The sequence below is a fragment of the Lactuca sativa genome, chromosome 2 (assembly GCF_002870075.4).
Source record: "Lactuca sativa cultivar Salinas chromosome 2, Lsat_Salinas_v11, whole genome shotgun sequence".
Lineage (NCBI taxonomy): Eukaryota > Viridiplantae > Streptophyta > Magnoliopsida > Asterales > Asteraceae > Lactuca > Lactuca sativa.
The window spans coordinates 58,946,506-58,952,655 of NC_056624.2; the positions used below are offsets into that span (position 1 = coordinate 58,946,506).

At 39.9% G+C, this 6,150-nt stretch overlaps 1 pseudogene; it reads right to left on the reverse strand.

The window, feature by feature from the left end:
* Window positions 1–3,608: 3,608 nt before the first annotated feature.
* On the reverse strand, window positions 3,609–3,727 carry LOC111894490 (5S ribosomal RNA; annotated as a pseudogene).
* Window positions 3,728–6,150: the final 2,423 nt, after the last annotated feature.

The following is a 6,150-nucleotide window of genomic DNA, read 5'->3' on the forward strand; positions in this document are numbered from 1 at the left end:
CAAGACTCAAATGTATGAAAAGTAGTCTTGTACCAAGAGTTGTATGTTTTGCTATAACAAATATGGTTTTCCCCTCTATAACTACTATTAACAATATAAAGTCTACCTCGTCGTTTATGTGAATGCATCACAAAATAAAGTAATAGGAAAAATATAGCCAAGTAAGTGTTACCCTTTTGTATTAGGATTAACTCGACATCGCGACTGCCGAAAAGGTATTAACCTTGAACATCCGTAGAATGTTCATTTTCCTCTATAATTGGCAGCAGGTTTAAGGAATGGTTAGTCCCGTAAAGGTACTCCTAATATAAGTATTAACCGTAGGCATCTGTAGATGTTCATTTCCCTCTGTAGCTAACAGCAGGTTTAAGGAATGGTTAGTCCCATAAAGGTACCCCTAATATAAGTATTAACCGTAGGCATCCGTAGATGTTCATTACCTCTGTTACTAACATGCGGGTTCCGGAATCGTTAGTCCTGTCTAGTTATCCTATTGAACTAGGATAGGCAGAACTAATTTACACGTATAATATGTACTAGCAACTCATCATATAGAATCTAGGTACAAGTATCCATGTATGTGTATACAAGTAAATGTATTTATGCAAATGTATTCATGTAAACATATCTATGTAGACGTATTCATGTAACATGTAAGGTATAGTATAGACTCATGAATGAACTCACTATGGTGTAATTCCTTGTAATATGGATAATGTTTTGTATCTCCTAACTATCCCTATAATAGTTTACTGGAAGGTAATTGATGTCCAAGATGGTTTATACACCCTTGCTACACAAGAGTGTGGGAACTTAATGAACGATGAAATCCATCATATCAATACATATATATAAGAACAAAAGTGTATAGAAAGAGTTTTGATCAAGAGGATGAAAAACGGTTTTGTAAGACATTGAAGAGTTTTGAACAATAACTAACAATGACTTGATGTCATTTTAATAAACATTTCAAAAGTATATCCTTTGATAAAAAAGTATAACAGAGTTTTGTAAAAACCTTTGTAAAGTTTAACAACTAAGCAAGATGACTTGATGCTAGTTTGTAAAACATTTTCGAAAGCCATTCACAGAAATCTGTTTGGTAAAACAGCTTAAAGTGTAGTAAATCCTTTAGTATACTAGTTATTAATCACATAGATGATATAATAACTAGCATGATTCAACCTATGTTCCCCCCCCCCCCCAAGTAAAGCATTTAAAAACATTTAAAAGATTGATTTAGGGGTATGAACTCACCTGCAGTGAGCGGATCGAAAGGAAGTGTCGAACAAGTGCTTGGTGTCAAGTGAAAACTTAGACACACACAATCATCCTAATTACATATGAAGACATACTTATATAAACAATTAGTGATTTTAGCACTAATTAAACATGTATAAATATCCTATTGCGAGGAAAACACTTTGGTCAAGTGCTAGGAGGCTATCGGGTTGCAACAAAGGAGTGCAAAGCCACATACGGGAGTTTATGGCCTAATGACCATGTGTGTTGGAGTTTACAGCCCAGGGGAGTAAAATCCTGGCCATAAACTCTCAATTGGTCACCAAAAGTGGCTTAAAACTCTAAGGACTTAAGTGGTTAAGTTTTGCAAAGCTTTAACTAAGTGTTTGGGTGGGTTTAAGGTCCTAAAATGACCTAGTATGGTGTTCACGGCCCTGGGACCACTCCCCCATGAGTTTACGGCCGTAAAATCATGGTAAGGAGTACCATTTCGTGTATTGGGGCCTCTAGTTTAATGGTGTAAGGTTCTATGCTAATATCCAAGGCTTACTAAGGTGGTAGGGTGTCATTTGTACCCTAAAAAGGGGTTTACGGCCCAAGAACATGTCTTGGCCGTAAACTCCTTGAATCTCTTGATTTATTATGTTTTCTAAGCTCTAAACATGATATACCTAGTGTACAATGAGTTGGATCAAGGGCACTTACTATCTACGAGCTCAAATGGTCGATATTGGCCAAGAAAACGAGTGTGTGTTCTTGGTGGATCTTGAAAATCTATAAAATGGAATGATTTCACGGATGAAATCATGTAAGATTACTAGATCATCTAAGATATCAACTAGTTAGGGAAAGAAACTTACGAGTTTTGAAGATCGGGAATGAAGATCAGGATGGTACTTGAGAGGATTTGGGCCAAGGAAATGGAAGAAATGAACAAATGACCTTCATCTTCACCATATAAGGTGAGTTTATGGCCCACATGGAGTTTACAGCACTAAATTCCATGTGGTGGCCGTGAACTCATGGTTACTGTGATTAACGCTCGGTCTTTGTGCTATAAATTCAGCAGATAAACCCCGACACTTCTTCCTTAAGTGCTCAAGGCTCAGAACTCTCAAATGGACTCTAAGTTGTGCTAAATGATAGCAGGAATGACTTTAACTTTCTATTGACTTGGTATGTTGTACAGAATGGAAATTTCGGGTTGTCACATCATCCCCCTGTTAAAGGGAATTTCGTCCCGAAATTAGAACTTAGGTAAAGGGGTAGGCATGAATAATCGAGCAAGGAGGTGGGAAAACTTCCTAATCGATTTGTTCTCGTGCTCATAAGTGAAACCGGGTCCTCGGTTGGTATTTCAACGAACCTTCACTAAAGGGGCGACGGCGTTTTCCTCGTCCGTTTGACCACTCAGTCGAGGGTCACCACGGTTCTTCCACGAAGGCGAGGATCTCGTTGATCTCGATCTCCTCGAGTGGGCGTACAAGAGTCCTAACGGAAAGGTACGGTTTCAAGTTCGAGACGTGAAGGGTAAAATGTATGTTACTGAGTTCGTGGTGTAGGTTGGGTTTGTGAGTTACAAGACTGATTCTAGCAAGAATCTCGGAGGTCCTAACTATTCTGGATTTGGCTTACCACGCTTTCCAAAGCGTATCAAGCCTTCCCAGAGTGAGATTTCCAAAAGGAATTGGCCTCTTACTTGAAATTCTAAGGTTTTCTTCCTCTTGCTTGTCTTCCCAGTCAAGGGTCACTCCCTTCTGAGTCAAAGTCATAAGAGGTTTCGTAATCCCCAAGGAGTCCTGAATGAACTCTCGGCAGTAGGTCAGCGAGACCTAGAATCTGGCGAATTCCTGTCGGCATTCTCAGTGTTGACAATTTCTCAGCAGTTTTAATTTTTGGCAGGGTCCTCAAGAATTCCCACATTACTGGTAATGAGTCTTAGGAATTCGACTCTTCAAATCTACAAACTCGCATTTTAGAGAACTTTGCGTAAAACTTCTCTGATCGTAATGTTTCTAGGGTTTGTTGTATATGCTCTTTATGATTTCCTTCTTACTACGAGAGTAGATAAGTAAGTCATTTATAAAGAAGATGACGAACTGATCTAAGTAAGAATGGAGTACCCTATTCATTAAGTTCATGAATACTACGGGTGTATTGGTCCTATCCAAGGGGTATCACTACGGACTCGTAGTGTTTACATCGAGTTTGGAAGGTTGTCTTCGGGACATCCCCCTTTAAAACTCGTAACTGATGATTTTCGGATGTCAGACCTATTTCTGAAAAGTAAATAGTTCCTTGCGGTGGGTCAACCAATTCATCTATGTGTGGCAGAAGGTAATGATTTCTAATGGAAGTCCTGTCGAGGTATGCACCACGAGGACTTCCCAGGGTATCACCCATCCTAGTATTACCCTCGCCCAAGCACGCTTAACTGTGGAGTTCTGATGGGATCCGGTGCATTAGTGATGGTATGATTGCACCCGCTGAAGTCTTTCTTCTTGAAGAATAAGACTGGAGCTCTCAAAGGTGGGGAGCTTGGTGTGCTGAGATTTCCTTCGGAAAGGATTAGAAACATGAGGTGTGCTCTCAAAGAATAAGACTTGAGTAGTCGTTAAGTTGTCCGTCTGTATGAGTGGTACTTCGGGAAGGTGTGCTGAGATTTCCTTCGGAAAGGATTAGAAACATGAGGTACTCCATGAATGAGTACTTTGGTGTTCTGGAATGACGGCTTCGCTAGAAAGGCGTTTTCAGAGAAAGAGATGTACGTACGAATCAGTTACTGTGTGGATCGACTTGACTTAAGTCGTATGATAAAGTCGGAATCATACTGTCACACCCCCAAACCAGAACGGCGGAAACGTTCGAGGGCGGAGGACGTCATATTCAGTATCATAACAGTTCATAGAAAGGAAAGTACACACCACCATAATATAAATATATTTGAAAAGTTTACATGATTGTAGATGTTACATGTTTGCAAAAGAAATCAAATACAAAATGGTGATCCAAAATATGTTACTAACGCTAGCGCGTTAGTCTTCAGAAGTAGTTGCTACCTGGTCTAGCGGTTTCCTGAGAATACAAGTTATTTCAAAGAAAAAGTGTCAACATTTAAGTTGGTGAGTTCATAAGTGGTGTTTTGAGAAGATGTATGCCACTCGAAAGTGTTTGTATGTTTTCCAGAAAATGTAGTATTTCAATTGAAAACGAGTTATGATTCGTGTGTTGAAAATGAATGTATTAGATCCAGAAAATCCCATATTTTCCCTAATAGTTGAGATATGATTTGTTGTGTTTTCCAAGAAAAACCCTTATTTTCCTGACATAACTGGCAGTCTCTGAGATCGAAAATCGCAAGCAAACGACGTGCTTGTAAGTTGTGTCATAGTTTTACATAGTAAAGCTATACGAAGATCGCACTTGTTAGATGAAGAATAGTTTTAATAGCTACTCGTTCATACAAGCATAATACCATAATAATTGTATATCCGATGAGTTTTATAACCATACTAAACATAATATGCCTGTAGCGACGTTCTTCAGGCGTCGTAGCGTTATGACAACTGTCACCCCAAAAGACGGACTGTAGCTAACAGTTAGGGCGCGGGATCATGACTTCCCGTATAGATCTATACACATTTGACACGTTCTCCGAACGGGAGACTCTGGTTATAGACAGGACTTGTAGCGATACCTTTTATCAAAAAGGCAGTGTTTGAAGATGTACACGTCTCATGGATTCTCAACTAAGTCTGTATTAAAGTAGTAGTTTGTATGCAAAGTTTATCCTTTTTCACAATGTTTGACAAAGCATAAATCATAAGTTCTTTGAATGCATAAAATGATTTAGTAAAGAATGTTACCCTTGATATGATGTATTTGTATGCAAACGTATAAATAAAACATATTTCTATTTATAAACATATTGTATCCCAAGAGGGTAAAGTTGTGTTGTGAGGCGTTTTGCATGATAATGACTTCATAAGACAGTTAAAGCAACAGTATGAAAAGTATATAAAAAGATCGATGTTTCACACGATTTTAGTCGTGTGTTTACTTGTATTCCTCCCCTAAAAGAGTATAAAAGCATTTAAAATGTATTTAAAGAGTGTTCGAAGGGGATATGAACTCACTTGATAGTTTGAAGATAGCGAGATGGAAAACCGGACAGAGTTTCGTCTCGGGAAACTGATTTTTCTCGGGATTCTCGGGAATCTCGGGAGTAAAATCGACCCTCGGGACTTGAGTAAAAAGACCAGAGCTTCGGGTTTGAACGGGCACGAAAAACGAGGCAAGATCGTGAGAGAAAGGAGAGAATTGAACCCTTTTTTCGGAAAGCCTCGCATCCTATTTATAGGAAGGCTGAACCGCCTCGGTACGCGGGGCGTACGCCCGTACGCAGCGCGTACGCGTACGTCATGCATGACCGAAGCCTCGACTGCCTCGGCTTCGGATGGGACAGGTTGCTGGGTACGCGGGTCGGATGGGACGGCGGGTCGGACGGGACAGCGGGTCGGACGGGTCGGGTACTTCGGACGGGTCGGACGGGTCGGGTACTTCGGACGGGTCGGATGGCTCGAATAGGGCGACGTGGACGATAAGAGGCCAAGTCTCTCGGGTACCCGGATGAGGACGCTGACTCCTCTTCGGATAAGGTCCGAAATTTTGATTTAAATAAATATATAATTTATTTAATAAACTTCAAAAAGTCATATCTTCTTCATACGAACTCCGTTTTCGATGGTCTTTATATCCACGCGTAGGTGAGACTACGCTATACAACTTTCGTTTAGATTCCGTTGGCAAATTCCGAAATTATTTTTATTATTTATTTTATAACTCATCGTGGTTAAGGAATTTCTTTGAAAATTCATAACTTCTTTATCTGATGTCGGTTTTTGCCAG